The 18,056-nt window shown below is 46.4% G+C and overlaps 1 long non-coding RNA gene across 3 annotated transcripts in view; it reads left to right on the top strand.

The window, feature by feature from the left end:
* The window catches only part of LOC144827060 (uncharacterized), a 175,565-nt gene that overhangs the window by 11,371 nt on the left and 146,138 nt on the right, over nt 1-18,056 (top strand). The gene's annotated exons all lie outside the window — the stretch shown is intronic.

The raw sequence follows: 18,056 nt of genomic DNA, 5'->3' as shown, positions 1-18,056 counted from the left end.
GTTTATGCACGTTCGTCTATCCCTACCTGTAATTGTTTATGATCTCGCCTATTCTGAACTTTGTTTACAAGTTGTTTTACCTGTAAAGCGCTTTGATACCCTAACGGTTCACGTTTGCGATCTATAAAACACTTAGGGCCATATGTAGGTAATCCAAATTTACAGATTCTAAAATACCGCATTTTACAGATTCGGTATTTCAGAATCGGTAAATGGTATGTAGGTATTGATTCGGTAAATTTTACCGAATCGGTAAAATTTGGTAAATACTGATTCGGTATTTACCGATTTGTTAATTCCCATTCATTGATGGGAATTACCGATTCGGTAAATACCGAATCGGTAATAGGGGGAAGACTTACAAGGGTGGCAGGGTGTCACATTGACACCCTGTTGCACCCCTGAATAGTGCATGGGTGCACATGTGGCACACATACATGCCCTAAGGGCATGTAACTTTGCCACATGGCACTTTTGGAAATGCACAAATTTGCTTTTTTAACGGTTTTCGATATTTACCACCAACTTTTAGTTGGTGGTAAATACCGAATCCTTAACTCAGAAATGCACTCACTTGAGTGCTCCCTACATTAAGGATTCGGTAATTTACCGAATCGATATTTTAAGGAATCGGTAATTTACTGATTCCTTAAATTACCGATTCGGTATACCGAATCCTTAAATTTGGCCCCTACATCTCAAATGCCCAATACCGGTCGGTAACGGCCGAAATTCGGTAATTTCGGCCGTTACCGACCGATATTGGGCTACCTTCATCTAGCCCTAATTGAATAAATAAATATAGATTCTACCGCCGGGTAAATTTGAGCCTGGTCCTAATTCTATTTTGCAATAATATGATCTATGCGGGCGGAGTTTCTCCGCTGCCACTTCATTAAATACATCTTCATAGTCTCAATACTCTTCTGGGATCTCATTAGTTTGTATCAAGCACCCTGAAGCTCCTCCTTCGCAGAGTGGGGCTTCTTCATTTGACTCTTGATTTGGTTCACATTTTGCAAAACAATTTTCCTGGCAGTATTCAGAATTCATCACTATTGTTCTTGCACTCCGTCAATCGTGAGATTGTGTTCTGTCAAACATGCAAGCCCAATATGAGTTGAAATTGCAGTGCATCAATTAAATGAAACTAAATAACGGTTTGTTGTCCTTCTTGAGATAGTAATTGCACTGGTTCAATATGACTTACAATGGGTCCCGAAGAAAGATTGGTGCCTTCAACAGCTCGCCCTGCTTCACTCTTGTTTTTTCTTATGGCCTTTAATCCTATTCATTCTGCAAATTTAAGGTCACAAAAATTTCCAGTAGTCGCAGAATCAATCATTACTGATGTCTCTTTTAAGACATGATGTCAAAATGATAATGTCACTGAAAGGAGTCGATAAGGGGACAATGCCTACAACTATTTGTTTTCAGATGGTCTTTAGGAGTGGTTTCTTAATCTGCACTCATCAGTCCAAATCCTCTTAGTGCGAGTTTTCCTTCACCAGTATCTTAGGTTTTGTTGGGCACATTTTCATAGAGTTGCTATTAACTCCACAATATAGGCATAGTTTATTTTGCTTTCTTTTCCCTTTTTTTCTTTAGATAGTGGACCTCTGATCATGCCTATTTGCATTGATTCCACACTAGGCAGTCTTACTGTGACCTTGTTATTTTCTGTTTTAATTCTATCAAACTTAAGCACACTGGATCAGAATTCTCTTTTCTTTTCTCCTCTCCTTTCGTCTGCCAAAAAGCTATCTCTAATAGCAAATCCACTAATGCTGAGATTTCAGTAGGTCCATTAGGAATTTGTGCTAGGATGTATTTCAATTCACTCTTAAGGCCTCTGTAGAAGACATTTGCTCTTTTATTCTTAGGCCACTCAGTTTCTATTACCATTTTGTTAAATAGGGCCAGAGAGGCGTCTAACTCTCAATTTCATTGCTTTAACTCCAGTAGCTCATTATCGGTTCTTTGTGCCTTTCTTCTATCAAAGATCCGAATAAACTCTTTCCTGAATTCTTTGAAGTTGTATATGATCAGGTTATATCTAGTCACCAAGGGCATGGCCCAAGCTTAGCTTCACTTCAAAGGGATCCGCTCCCCCGCCCCCTGCTTCACACTTTTCACGGCCGCCAGGCCGTGTCTCGCATTTCTCCTCCCTCCCTCCCCACAGCAATGCCAAGAGCTTGTTATTTTATCCGGGTGCCACGAGTTTGTTGGTTTACGCGCAAGTGGTTATAGTGGCTAACACTGCTGAACAGATCCTGCTTTGGCCACTGTGTGTTAGGAGTAGCTCTGGAAATGCAACACCGAATGGATGGATGCCCGAGTAGTATAGCATTGGTCTTTTTGCAGTGGTCGTTGGATCAGCGTTACAGCAGACTCGTCCCAAGAGCAGTGCTCGCCCTTGTCATTCCTTTTATCACGCGCTGAAAGGGACGTCGGCAGACTTGCCCCAAAGTTGTTTACTGGGTCTCCGGAATAATATAAAATCTTTTAGAGAGTTAACTGTTTCGATTCTGACTGACTCTGACCGCGAAAATAGAATGAAGAAGTGCAGAGTCGCATACAGATTTTCCGCCTCCCCCGCCCCCTGCTTCACACTTTTCACAGCCGCCAACTGTGTCTCGCATTTCTCCTCCCTCCCTCCCCACAGCAATGCCAAGAGCTTGTAATTTACATCCACCGATCGCTTAGACTGTTTTTAAAAGATTTGTTAACTCCTTCATGTGGCCTTTTCTGAACGTCTGTTCTTTTTGAAAACACTAAGACCATACCATTATTACAGAACATATGCTGTCACATGATCCATTAAGTACTTGGAATGTGTTATACAAACGTACCAGTTTTACATGTATACTGTGCGCCATCAGTTTGGACAGCAACCTATGCTATTAACAACAAGACCCTTCATTGATTAATGATTAAATGTTGCAATATGATTCATAATGCACCTGAGATGTTGTCCGCCAACATACAGTGTTTACGTATATATTGTGTGCCTTTTGATTGGACAGTCACTCCTGTAATCACACATGCTCTTTAGTATATCAACACCACTATTGTATATACTTCTTACCAAACTTACATGCCCATCAACATTTTTTTTTTAATTTTCAATTTTTCTTTTAGTAACTATTTTTGAATATATCTGTTCATTCCATACAGTCCGTCTTTCTACTATGCCTTTTTAGCCTTTCACAGTCATGTGATGCTATAGTTAGCATCCATCCTCTGTAGAGCTGCGCATCCGAAGTGCACGCGTCTCTCCTCACGTGAAATAGACACCACCACTGGGGCCGCTTGGCTTTCTGATTTAGACCGGAGCCACCGTCGGGGAGTAATCCTCTCTGCCCTTTGATCCCTTAAGCGTACCGGGAGTTTATTTGGCAAGTGAGATAGTGAGCTTGGTTTCGTTACGTTTCACTGGCACAGGACTTTGTGTAATTAGAAATTATGTGACAGTTTATTTAAATTAGTCTTTGTGACCCATCCGTGGTTTCATTCTCAATTCACTTTTCGAAATGTTGGCTTACTTCACTGTAGAGGCACTTAGTTGACAAGATGTTTTTAGACATTACTGCAATCTTATCACATAGTTGTTGACCCGAGTTGTTCAGTCTTATAATCAGCTTTTTAAATGCTGGTTAACTAAGGTAATTTGTACTACGTGCATTGTAGCGCTAGCTTTTGCGCTTAGGCCCCGGTTTTTCAGACTACTGGGCATGAGGCCCTCTGCTTCTTCCCTTTCCACACATCCCATCCGTATAGCTTCTGGTCAACCCGTGTTGCTTCCACCCTTCATGATTCAGAAAAGGGGGTGGTGATGAACAGAGTGTCTGAATTAAGCAGACCACTCTTACCCAGTCCAAAGATCAGGGCTTGATCCATCACCGTTATTTATCTCACTGCCCCATCCCAGCTCAGAACCTGGCTATATGCAAATTAGTCTGTCCCTGGCCCAGTGCATCATGGGAACAGGGCAGACCAAACTACCAAGCCAATTCTTCACCAGAAAGGAGACAAGCTACCGGGGCTTCCACCCTTCATGTCGTGTCCCCCCCCCACACACACTGCTCCTACCCCCAATCATGTGTTGCTGGCTGTCATCCATCCACGTGCTTTAAAACTGTGAAACGTTTGTGTTTGCACTAGTAATGTGCCTCTTGCTGTCGCTCTCACCCTGTCTCCTTATCCTGTGTCTCTTTCTATCTGCCTGTCACCCCCTCACAGTCACACCATCTCACTGTCTCTAGCCCCTGATCTCTTTCTTCCTCCACCCCTCGCGCTTTCCCTTTCTTTTTCTCTGTCCCCTCCATTCTCTCTCTACCCCGCTGTACGGTCCCCTCTTTTTCCCTCCCCCTCACACTTTATCCGATCACACTCCTCCTTCTTTTCCTCTTTCTTGTAGCTGTAGCCGCTTCTCCATTTTAGTTATTATCTCTCTCCTTCTCCTCTTCATCGCGTGACTCCCTCGGCCTTTCTCCCCCCTCTCCATCTGTTCATCTGCCTGGTCTTGTACTCATTCTTGCCATCTCTCTCTCCTATATGCCATCTATTTGTGCACTGCTGTCCCACCCCCTCTCTCCTCCTGTTTGTCTGTCTCTCACTATCTCTGCACCTCCTCTCTCTGCTCTTCCGCTCCCCCTGTGTCTTTGCTTCACTTCAGCACATCTCTCTGCCTGGTTACTGCTGCAGCTCTTCTTCACTCTTTCCCTGTCTTCACAAGTCAAACTATCCCTCTCTCTATGCTTCATGTATGTGTTTTTTAGGTCTCGACTATTAAATTCCGCAGGAATTAATAGCTCGAGACTATTGCAGGGGAACAAACTCTCTTGAACAAGCATTCCTCGGCGGAATTGTTACAATGCATGTGACCTCTTGAAGCATGAAGCATCTCCAGCACGAGCTTCACATCAAAGGCTTGCGCGTCCACATCAAAGCCATCAGCCTCCCTCCCACAAACGTCTGAAGCTTCCCCCAGCGTGCGCTCGGCCTCAGACATTTCTCCTCCCCCCTAATAATTCACCCCTGCTGTTGCTGCCCACGGCCGGCCGTGAGCAGCAACAGCACCAGCAACAGCAATCAGCACCACCACAGCACCACTCAGCACCAACACAGCACCACTCAGCACCACCACATTATCACTCAGCACCACTCAGCAACACCACAGCACCACTCAGCTCCACCACAGCATCACTCAGCACCACCACAGCATCACTCAGCACCACCACAGCATCACTCCGCAGCACCACAGCATCACTCCGCAGCACCACAGCATCACTCCGCAGCACCACAGCATCACTCAGCACCACCACAGCATCACTCAGCGCCACCCCAGCATCACTCAGCACCACCACAGCACCACTCCAGCACCACTCAGCACCACCCCAGCATCACTCGGCACCACCACAACACCACTCAGCGCTACCCCAGCATCACTTAGCACCACCACATTATCACTCAGCACCACCACATTATCACTCCGCACCACTCAGCACCACCACAGCACCACTCCTCACCACCACAGCACCACTCAGCACCACCACAGCATCACTCAGCACCACCACAGCACTACTACAGCACCACCACAGCACTACTACAGCACCACCACAGCACCACTCAGCACCACCACAGCATCACTCAGCGCAACCCCAGGTTATAGACGTCACATTTGCGAAAGTTATAACTATTGGCATTGTAAATGACAAAGCTATTAATTTAGCTATTTTCAAAACCATCACATAATTAAAAAAATTGTCGTTTACAAGACCAATAGCTCAAACTTTCCTAATGCGAGACCTACTGCATTGCAAATGCTTGTTTAATGATGGAGATGATAAGGTTGGACAGAGAAGCCCCCATATGCTGCCATTATATATCTGAAAATGGATACCGTGCCTTTAAGAGTCTCCTGAGACCACCAGTATCCCATAATGCACAACTAGTGGCAGTAACTTCAGTTCTTTTTTCCGGCTCCTGTTAACAGGATCCTTGAGCATTGAGCTCTACCTCAGTTGGTGTTGTTAATCAACAATCACTTCTGAATTGAACTTTTTACAACTTCGCTCGACGTTTTTGGTCTTTCCCTACCTTTTGCTGACTTTTTCTGACAGATTTTCCACAGTTTATTAGTCAAAATGCCTTTCCTTTCTTTGACAAGTGTCCTGACTGTGGAAGAAAAAAGGCCAAATCTGATTCACACAGAGTGTGTATTCTGTGTTTACCTGTTTCTCATGTTCCTGAGACATGTTCCATCTGTAAAACCTTCTCCAAGCGGACCCTGCGTGACAGGGAGAAGATTCGACTTCAAGGGGCAAAGGAGTGAAGAAAACAGCAAGCAACATCCACGGGTGGGACTTCTGTGTAAGGAGAGGGTCAGTCCTCTACCAAAACCCTCTCTTCAGCCTCTGGGGGGTTCCGTAGGCAAAGAAGAGTGGAAAAATTACTCCGGTCCCGGTCGATGTCGAAGGGCAGGTATGGCGACGATATGTTCACCGTCGACTCAGGGCTCTGAGTTGAAGCGACGTCGACGCTCCACATCGAGGAGAAAAGTGGCAAGACCTTCTCGTTCTCCCTCACAGCAGAGATTGCCATCGAAGAGGCACCGACGATCACTGTCGAAGAGGCACCGATGATCGCCGTCGAGAAGTCATTGACGGTCGACATCAAAGAGTCACCGGCGTTCTACGCCGAGACGACACCGATCACAGACTCGATCAACCATGAGCCATCGACGTCGAGGGGGAGTTCACGGTCCAGACGACGTCGAAGATCGCTGTTGATCAGTAGATTGACATTGAGGGGGAGATCTGGGAATGAATCTTTGGCTCCTTCTCTTCAGGCACTCGAAAAAGGAGGAGACTGATTTATTACTCAGACTCTGAGTACTCTTGTTCATATTCTACGAGAACTCCACCTCATTCTGATCCTCCTGAACCAGCGGAACATCCACTGCCTCCTCCACTGCCGCCTCTACCTCATCCACCACTTCCTCTACCTCCATGGCCTCTTCCACCTCCTCCAGGGCCTGCGACTCCTCGGCCTAAGACTCCTGCTGTGCCTAGAAGACGGAGGACCAGGTCTCGTGCAAGGGATCGATCCCGCAGCTACCGTCATTCGTCTACACGCTCTCAACACCGACATCGTTAAGAGAACTCTGCTTCCGGCACACCAGAGACACATCCTTCACAAGTACTGGGAGATATTCGCCCACACTTTTGGATTCTCCTCCTCAAAGGGTGTCTCCAATTGAAGACATTACCACCTTCCAAGAGGTTCTACTACGAGGGGTGTCCAAACTAAATATTCAGTTGTCCACCCCTGTGCCATCAACTTCAGTCATCTTTTAAACTCTCCAACAGAGACAAGCTTCTCGTCCCTTGCTCCCTCTGGTGCCAGGCCTATTGGAACCGGCAATGGAATTATTTTTAACACCTTCTTCCATCAAACCCACTCCTTCCAGGCTGCAGAAAAAATACCGGCCGCCTGAGCAAGATCCCATATTCCTTCGGACAGACCCCACGCCATACTCTGTTATTGTTGTGGCAGCTAAGAAGCAACACGATACGGCTCTGACGTCAACAGTACCACCTGATAAGGAAAGCTGTAAAGTAGACTCGGTGGGGAGGAAGGTATGTAACACGGCAGCCACTACTATGAAGGCTGATAGTGCTACAGCCCTGCTGGACAGGTACAACAGTTCCCTTTGGGAATCCCTTCAACAGTTCGCGGATCTCCTGCCAAGGGACAAGAGGGAGGACTTTACAGAGATATTGAATGAAGGACTGATGGTGTCCAACCAAATAATAAGTGCAGTGGTGGACATATCACTTCTGTCGGCACGTGGCTATTGTCATGGAGTTGCCTCTGGAGACATTCCTGGTTGCTCCTCACCTCGCTTAAGCCAGAGGCTCAACAGCGGATTATGAATTTACTCTTTTCTGGCACTATCCTCTTTCGCGCGCATGGGGATGAGCAAATGGCTAAGATGAAGGCAGAAATTGAGACCTTGAATGCAGTAGTCCTTGAAAAACTGAAGGAACAACGCAAAACTTTACGCCCTTTCCAAAGACGTTACTCTTTACAGAGGTGCCAGAGATAACGGGGCCGTCAAACAAATCAGCAACAATCTTATCAGCGGTCGTTCCAACCATTTCAGAAACGTCAACCTAGGGGATGGGGAGGCCCACAACTTGCACAAGGGAATACGGCGCCTGCTGGTTCTAAGCCCTGAAACCTTTCTTCACCCTCTTCTGTTACCCACTCCGGTGGGGGAAAGCATTTGTTCGCAATGGATACTCGCTACGTTTCACCAGCCCTCCTCCATCGGTCCCTCCAACACACTCACGGTACCAACTATGTCAGTTGCATTTGGAGACCAACATTCTATTACAAAAAAGGGCAATAGAACTCGTTCCTCTTGTACAGCGGGCAACCGGACTGTATTCAGGGTTCTTTTTGGTCCAAAAGAAAAACAAGAACAAATTCAGACCCATTCTTGATTTACGACACGCAAACAACTGGGTTCGGAGGGAGAAATTCTGAATGTTATCGTTGCATCAAATCTACCCTCAAATTCATCAGAGGGATGGGTTATGTCGATAGATCTGCAAGACGCATACTTCCACGTCCCAATAGTAAAGAAGCATCGCAAGTTCCTGAGATTCACAGTTGGGAAACAACCATTATCAATACAGTGTGCTTCCAGTCGGCCTCAAGTTAGCTCCCTGGACATTCTCAAAATGCATGGCAGTAGTGGCTGTCCATCTGAGGAAGCACAAGGTGCTCGTCTACCCCTACCTAGACGACTGGCTGATCAAGGGGTCCACATCTCTGGGAGCTCGACTACATTTCAATTGGACCTCCGATCTTCTCCTTCGTTTGGGTCTTCACATCAACCACATGAAGTCCGTCTCGACACCTGTCCAGTGTCTTCAATATCTGGGAGCAACTATCGATACTCGCACGGCAAACATGTATCTTTCGGAGGAGAGACGCTTATCTGTCCTTCGGAAGGCTCAAGCTCTCATGAACATGTCCACTCCAACAGTGAGGAAGGTCTCCTCTCTTCTGGGCTCCATGGCATCCTGTATCTTTCTCAGTCCAAATTCACGACTCCACATGAGACCCTTGCAGGAATGCTTGGAGGATCAATGGGATCAGAGGATAGGGGATTGGAAAGACAGGATCCCACTGTCACAGCATGCCCTTCAGTCCCTCAGATGGTGATGGTCTCCCTGCAATCTCCTGCGAGGGATCCCGTTCTACAATGAGATACCGAAACTAACCATAGTTACGGATGCGTCTTCCCTCAGCTGGGGTGCACATACTGACCACCTTCAGATACAGGGCAAGTGGTCCACTAAGGAATCCACATACCACATCAATCTGCTGGAGATACGAGCAGTCCATTTGGCTCTGAAAGCTTTTCAACCATCACTCCACTCCAGTACCCTGCTTGTCCAGACGGACAATACGACAACACTATTCTACCTCAAGCAGGGGGGCTTGAGATCACGACCGTTGTCTCAGGAAGACCAGATGATCTGGAGATGGCTCTTGGCCAGAAACCTGACCATCACAGCAACTCACCTCCCAGGTGTTCAAAATGCTCAGGCCGACGCTCTAAGCAGACTCCTTCAGTAAAACCACAAATGGGTCTTAAATGACGATGTGGTGCGAGATATCTTCAGCAGATGGGGCACTCCAGAGGTCGATTTGTTCGCCACCGCAGAAAACAACAAATGCCGAAATTTTGCCTCCAGGTTCTACCAACCGGGAACTCTGGGGAATGCCCTGTGGATAAACTGGTCAGGCAGATTTCTCTACGCCTTTCCTCCGATACCCTTGATCACGGCAGTCATCATCAAGCTTTCACAGTCATGGGCCAAGATGATCCTCATTGCCCCGGAATGACTGCGTCAGTGGTGGTTCATGGACCTTCTCCACTTGTCTCTCCTGCCGCATCTCCGGCTCCCAAGTCAACCGGACCGTCTCACAAAGTTCGGCGGACAGATGGTGCACCCCAGTCTCTCGTCATTGAATTTGGCGGCATGGCTCCTAAGTTAGTGCAGTATGGACATTTGAGTTTGCCTCAAGACTGCATGACGATACTTAAAGAAGCTAAAAGACCATCCACACGCACTTCTTATGCGTATAAATGGAAAAGATTCTGCATTTGGTGAGCTTCGAATAATGCAGATCCTACTTCCTGCCAGGAAGATGTAATACTCCCATATTTGTTACATTTGGTACAATCGGGCCTTCAATTTCCTTCCATTAAATTACACCTTGCAGCTCTGACTGCTTATAGGAAATGCCCTTCACAAATTTCCTTTTTCAAAATCCCTGTCATTATGGATTTTCTAGAAGGTTTGAGGAACGTTTTTCCTCCCTTCAGACATCCTTCTACTCCTTGGGAGATAAAAGTGGTTCTTTCTCGACTGATGCTGGAGCCTTTTGAACCTATTCATAGGGCTTCTCTGCAGCATCTGTCCTTGTTGCCATTACTCCTGCCCGCAGGGTTAGCGAACTCCAAGCACTATGTTGTCAAGAACCATACATAGTTTTCCATTCCTTTAAGGTGGTGATGAGGACACATCCGAAATTCCTCCCTAAAATGATTTCGGATTTCCACGTAAATCAAACTATTTCACCACCTTCCTTTTTTCAGCATCCCTCTTCTGCTGAGAAGTCGCTTCATTCCCTAGATGTAAGGAGGGTTTTGAAGTTTTATTTGGACAAAACAAAGGATATTAGACGATCAGATCAGTTATTTGTAAACTATGGCTCTATCCGTACAGGTCTAGCTACCTCCAAACAATCCATCTCCCCATGGATTGTGTCCTGTATTCAGCTTTGTTACCAGAAAGCCAACAAGACTCTTGCTAGTAAACCTAGGGCTCCCTCTACCAGAGGAAAAGCTGCTACTGCAGCTTTATTCCATAATATACCTATTTCAGAAAACTGTAAGTTTCCCACCTGGAAGTCAGTCCCTTACTTTCACAAAAACACTAATGCCTGGACACTGATGCCAAGGCAGATGCTCTGGTTGGGCGAGCTTCCCTTCGGAATCTGTTTGCATAATGGGAAATTTCACTTAACTGTTTTCTTCCACAGCTTGGGGGTTTATGGGATGGGCTTGCTAGTCTATTCACATGCCTATGACTATACACGGAAATCCCCTACAAGAGAAGGAATAGTTTCTTACCCGTTACTCCAGTTGTCTTGTAGGGGTATTTCCGTGATAAGTCCTAAGCAACCCTCCCTCCTCCCCTTTGGAAGAAGCAGGCTTTCTCCCAGATCTAGCCTAGGCATTCACTTCTTTACGCCTTCAAAAAGAACGGAAGTAACTGCCACTAGCTATGCATCATGGGATACTGGTGGACTCTGGAGTCTCTTAAAGGCACGATATCCATTTTCAGACATATAATGGCAGCCTATGGGGGTCTTCTCTGTCCAACCTTTTCATCTCTATCATGAAAAAAGGGGTTTTGTGAAGGGGAGTTTTCTATATGTATTAAACTTCATTAATTGAATTTTTTTTAAAGTACTGGCTACCTTTTTTCACTTCAGGTCGAAGTAATGGCCAGTGTAGCCTATTTAGTTAGGCTGCATTATTGTCTTTCTATCGCTTAAGTGTCTACACAGGCCTTCCCGACGAAAGGTGAAAGATGACAACTTAAGAAGATATATATAATGAAGTGCTCCGGAGTCCCCGCACGTGGGCGGGACTTTTCACATGCTTATTATGACTTATCACGGAAATACCCTTACAATAGAACTGGAGTTACAGGAATGAAACTATTCCTTTTGAGGCGACGCCACTACCCTGACTGAAGGACGGAGAAACTTTGGAGGCTGCTTTCTGAGGAATTCACTTACGTGAAGTGGGCATTCTTTAGCCAGGGCGAGCTTCAAATTCCATTCGTGCCCAGAAAAGAACAGCAAGAACGCTGCTGGGAAAACTGATCTGGCAACCCTCTAGAGTTTCCAGCAATGCCAGCTCAATTTCCAATTATTGTTTTTTTATCACTGTTCGTTTGCTTCTTTGCGTTTTTGCTGTGAAAATTCTACTCACTATTGTGTTTTTAGCAGGGATCCTGCTGAGTATCCTGACATTTGCTCTGTGATCAGAGATAGAGGTCAGTAGTCAGTTTACATCTTCTTAAAATTTCTTTTCTTTCTCTGACTGCAGAGTTCCAGGATGTTGTAAAGTAAACTGTCTGACCTGCTGTACAAAGAGTATAAAATGAAAGACTGTAGGGAGTCAGGTTTTTGAAAGCTCATACCATTTTGATAAAACATGTTGGCACTAAGAGCTAGACATCTGGTGCTCAAAGCATTCTTTCCTCCATAAGGTCAGGTTCTCTGTTGCTTCAGACTGACACTACCATAACTATGTACTACGTGAAAAAACAGGGATGGACCAGATCCAGGCCCCCATCTCTGGAGGCTTCAGCGATTTGGAAATGGCTACTGGCGAGGAACCTGTCCGTATCAGCAAATCAGCTCCCAGGTACCCTCAACTTGCACGTGGACTATCAAACCCCCTACTTTGTCGATGCGCACAACTGGGTGCTAAAAGACAAGGTAGCGCACAACATTTTTCAGAGACGGGGGTTACCCAGACATCGATCTATTTGTGGTTGCGGCAAACATAAAATACCGTGCCTTCGCATCTATGTACCATCAACCAGGCTCCAGAGGTAATGCACTTTTGATTGATTGGTCGGAGAAATTACTCTGATTTTTCACCAGTCCCTCTCATACCACTGGTGATCAACAAACTCTACAGATGCAGGACCAAGATAATCCTGATCGCTCCAGAGTGGCCTCGCCAGTGGTTGTATCCAGACCTTCTACATCTTTCAAAGATGCCACACAGGAGATTGCCATGCCATTCGGATCTGTTAACCAAGTTCTGAGGGAAGGTCTGTCATCCCAACCTTCCATCACTGAGATTGACAGATTGGCTCCTGAGTTCCTCCTATATGGTCATCGAGGCCTCTCTCAGGACTGTATGCAGATTTTGAAGGAAGCGAGAAGGCCATCTACGAGGAAATCATAGGCTTTCAAATGGAAGCGTTTCTATCTGTGGTGTACAGCCAACGGACACAATCCCATTCTTGGCCGCGAGCAGGTTATTCTATCATACCTTTTTTACTGGGCTAAAGCAGGTTTACAGCTTTCTTCTATTAAAGTACACCTTGGCGGCAATTACAGCTTATAGAAAGTCACCCCTCTCAGTCATCTTTCTTTCAAATGCCAGTTGTTAAAGACTTCCTGGAAGGGCTTAGAAAGGTCTACCCACCAATTCAATCACCTTCCCCTCCCTGGGAACTTAATCTTGTCCTCTCTAAATTAATGGGTCCCCCCTTTGAACCCATTCACAAGGCCATTCTACAGGACCTATCTTGGAAGACCGTCTTTCTGGTGGCAATTACCTCTGCTCGCAGGGTGAGCGAGATTCAGGCCGTATGTTCTACAGAACCTTATCTTGTTTTCAATGTCAACAGAGTGGTTCTGAGAACACACCATTGTTTCCTACCTAAGGTAATCTCGGATTTTCATTTAAATCAGTCAGTCACTCCACCATCGCTCTTTCAAAATCCTACCATTCCCCCTCAGAGGGCGTTACATTCACTTGATCTAACAAGGGTTTTAAAATTCTACCTTCATAGAATGAAGGACATAAGAATGCCGGACCGTCTCTTTGTGAACTATTGTCCAATGCACATTGGTTTTCCTTCTTCTAAACAGTCCATCACTAGATGGATAGTATCTTGTATCACATTATCTTGTCAGTTAGCTAACAAACAGCTCCTTGGCAGGCCAAAGGCTCATTCCATGAGAGGTAAATCCGCCACTACCGGCCTTCTCCGGAATGTACCCATTCAAGAGATATGTAAAGCGACTACATGCCGTCCAGTTCACACATTTTCTCGCCATTACTGCCTAGATACTGATACCCGGGCAGACTACCGGTTTGGGCAAGCTTCCTTGAAGAATTATTTTGGTTAAAATGTTGTTCTGAGTATATCTGCTTTACTGGTGTTCATCCACAGGATTCTGGGGATGGGCTTGCCACTCTATTCAGTGCGTATGACTATTGAGGAGTATCCCCTGGAAGAGAAGGATACGTTTCTTACCTGTAATTCTAGTTCTATTCTAGGGGTATACTCATCAGTCATGAGCAACCTTCCCTCCTCGAATACCATGGTTATATCAGCACTCTATTTCCTGATGATCACTATGCAATGTAACAACCGTTAAAAAGATCTGACCTAACTGTCACCTGTGGGGCATGATGGGAGCCTGGAGGTCTTAAAGGCACGACACCAGTTTTTATTTCGGTGTTTTCTTTATGTAGCCTTCTGGGCTAATCTGCCTGCTATCACCTTGCCTTTTTCCCTAAAAATAAAGGGTGTGTTTAAACAAGGTAAGATTATATTTCTCTATCATGGAAATGTTGAAATATAGGTTTTATTTTAAATGAAAAAATACAATGCAATATTGGCATACTTTAGCCTAATTTGATATTTGAGTTACAAAACATTGGGGAAATCTGAATATCCACAGGACCCGGGTAAGATACTGTACAAAAATAAAAGGTCACAGTGGAAATCCAACATCACCTTAGTAAATCAATTCATCCAATTATTGTATTCATATTTATGACATATTAGTGTTCATATTCAATACCAGCACAAATATCTGCATAATTATAAAATGGTGCTCCAAAGGAAGAAAGAGGGAGTGGTTAAAAGTGTGCGCTAGTGAGGGTTGTTGGAAAAGAAAAGCGATGTGCAATATATATACATGAACGACTGATAGTGACCTATCCAGCCACTTTAAAGGCTAAATATGCAAAGAAAATAGTATTCTAATGACAGTGGAGAAGTGTGGCTCAATGGTTAGAGCGGCAGACCCTGATGCAGAGGTCTAGCCCAGGACCAGGGTTCAATTCCCCGCCTCGGCGGGTCTTGGGCTCAAAAATTCCACGGACCTGATAATTCTCGCCTCGGTGCCTATTGCAATCATGGAGTCCCACTCTGCAACTCTGGGCAATAGCTTGCTTAATCTCCACAACGGCCCCCACAACACAACGCTAAGGATGCTTGGCTTCCGCCTTGGGGGTGCCCAGGAGTGGACGCCACACAGGGAAAGCCAGGATGCGTTCCACAGCGGTAGTCGTACAAGCGCCTTCAGACCCTTCCGGGTGAGTAGTGCGCTATACAAGTATCAATTTACATTACATTACATTTACATTTACAATGACACAGGTAATCAATTGCTGTTGTCAGTACGTGGGAAACAAAACAAGACTATCGATGTTTCAACCCCCGTGATGTTTGTAGGGAATTTTTAAATCCTTAGAATGGGGTCTTCATCAGGACATGTGGAGACCTTTTGAAATAAGCCTCAATTATATCAGGTGATGGAAAACATGGGTGTAGTCGATTAATCAAAGAAAGGCAATGTATGTTACCTTTCAAACCAGCTAGATAAATCTGGTGGTGATATTCGGAAGTGTGGGCTCTTGGGTTCCTGCGTCATGGAGGCAAGCACAATGAGTTTGTGCATGCTGAAAACAAATTAAAGATACATGCCAGCACCAGCACGGCATTGGGTGATAAGGTACTAATTTATGGCAGTCCCAAGTCACGTAAGTGGTGTTATCCAACTTACACGTTATAAATCCTAGCCGAAAGTGGAACGTCGGGGTTAATCAAATGTTGCCCCACTGAATGAACATCAGATACGCTCTATTGAGGAGACATAAAACCAATGGTTTGCTTAACAGAATCCCTCAATTTATAGGCATGAGAATATTATAATGTAGGCCGTCACGAAAACACCCGAACTGTATAATAGACTTAGGGGCATATGCATCAAAATTCGGTATTCAATGTCCTTATTAGCGAAAAATAAGGAATCGCTAATAAGGACATGCAAACCGCGATGCATCAAGAGATTCGGTATTAATTACCGAATCGGTAAAAATCGGTATTCCACAGCGAAAGTACGATAGCGAGACATCATTAGCAAATACCGAAATAGCAAATACCGAATCGGTAATTGTGAATTCGGTAATTGCGAATTCGGTAAAAAGACGCGACGCATCGGAAGCAGGCTGATGACATCACAACCAGGAAGTTGGACAGCCCATGCTCCATTCAGTGCCCGAGGAGCTCAGAGGAGGAGGTAGAGCTGAGGAGCTGAGGAGCTACACAGAACCAGCAGCAACCAGGACCAGCCAAGCAGTTGATGATGGAGAAGGAGGCACCCCAGCAGGGAAAGGACACCCACAGGAAGAGAAAGCGCAAGTTCTCTGATAAGGAACTTGAAATACTGATTGAGGGTGTCAGCAGCAATAATGAGAAGCTGTTTGGGAGGCTGTCCCTGAAGGGGCCTGATGCAGAAAAAAGAAAGATGTGGCTGCACATCAAGGACAGGGTCAATGCTGTCGGAGTCACCCACCGCAGACAAGACAAGAACACCACCTCCACCACTGCCATCCGTGCGGACAAGAACAACACCACCACCACCACCACCACCAGTGCGGACAACTCCGCTGAGCCGCAGGGCAGATGTCCCCTCCCTACACGAGATGGAGACGGAGCAGAGTACAGCAGCCCCAAATGTCCCACGCCAGGCTGTCGTCACTCCAACCACCCAAACAGCAGCACGTCAGCGTGTCATACAGAGGGCCATGCCCCTGGGTAGGGCTGCAGCGAGACCAGTGGATCCGGCAGATGGGTACGGAGTCGTTGAGACCCGGATGCTGCGTGTCCAGCGCCTGCAGGGGAGACACATGGGTGCAATTAATCTCACCATGACTAAACTGTCTAACAGATTTGGCACCATGACTGACGCTGTGCGTGAGCTCACCACAGCCGTAGCTGTGGGCAACAATGACATTAAGCTATGCCTGCAGGAACTGACACGTGCTGTTGTCACAGGCCAACGAAGTGAGCGCCGGAGGCACAGGCAGAACATGCTCACTACAAATTCCACCATTAGGGCCATCACTAAGCTGTGCAACGGCACAGCTGTGCTCTCCCGCAGGTCCGTGTCCCTGCAGGTGGACTTAGGGCATAATTGTGGGGATGTGGCAAGGGCCCTCGAGAGAGTGAACACTGCAGTGGAGCATCTGCAGTCCGGAACTGCCAGTGTCAGCAGTGTGGGAGTGGATGAGGGGAGTGAGGGAGCCTCAACTGTGAGCAGCGTCTCCTTGCCGGAGACCAGCGGGAGGAGGCGCAGTGTGCGTGGCGCAGCAGCCACTGACACTCATCGTGGAGATGCGGAGGAGTCACGGGACAGGAGACTGGGGGTACGTGGCAAACGCAAGTAGACATGTGGCAATGTCTCCCTATCCATGGTGACGTAACCATGGGCCAACTATAGTGCCACATGCAGCACCCGTGTTGACAACGGACAATTTAAGTTTAGCTTTTACTTCAGCTGCATCATGTTTGTGTTACATTTATCTGCACCAGTCAGGTGTTCATGTCCATTAAACCCTTGCAAACCAGATCATGTTGTCAAGGCTCTTTCTTACCTGTCTCAGAAATGATGGTGTGTGATATATGTCCGCCTCCGTTGCCCTTCTGCTGTGTTGGGCACATGTGCCTGTTGGTGTTGGGGGGAGGGTTGCTGTGCACGTAGTTCATCCTCTCCGTCCACCTCTATGGGTATCCCCCTACGGGTGGCGATGTTGTGCAGGATGGCACAGACAGCTATGATCTGGTAGCAGGTCACTGGGTCGTACTGCAAGGCACCTCCTGTCTTGTGCAGTATTCGGAAGCGACTCTTGAGGATGCCGAATGTACGCTCCACCGCATTCCTTGTGCTGATGTGTGCTCTGTTGTAGCGCTGCTCTTGAGGTGTTGCTGGGTTGAGGTAGGGAGTGAGTAGATACTCACGCAAGGCGTAAGCGCTGTCACCTGCAGGATGGGGAGAGAATGGTCAGCAGCATGAATGCAATGATACATGTGGGGATGGAGTAAACGGTGATGCACCAATATGTACCTAATAGGTGT

This window comes from Lissotriton helveticus, chromosome 4_1 (genome assembly GCF_964261635.1).
Source record: "Lissotriton helveticus chromosome 4_1, aLisHel1.1, whole genome shotgun sequence".
Classification (NCBI taxonomy): Eukaryota; Metazoa; Chordata; class Amphibia; order Caudata; family Salamandridae; genus Lissotriton; species Lissotriton helveticus.
The sequence above is the reverse complement of the archived record's forward strand: the minus strand, read 5'-3'. Positions and strand labels throughout refer to the sequence as shown.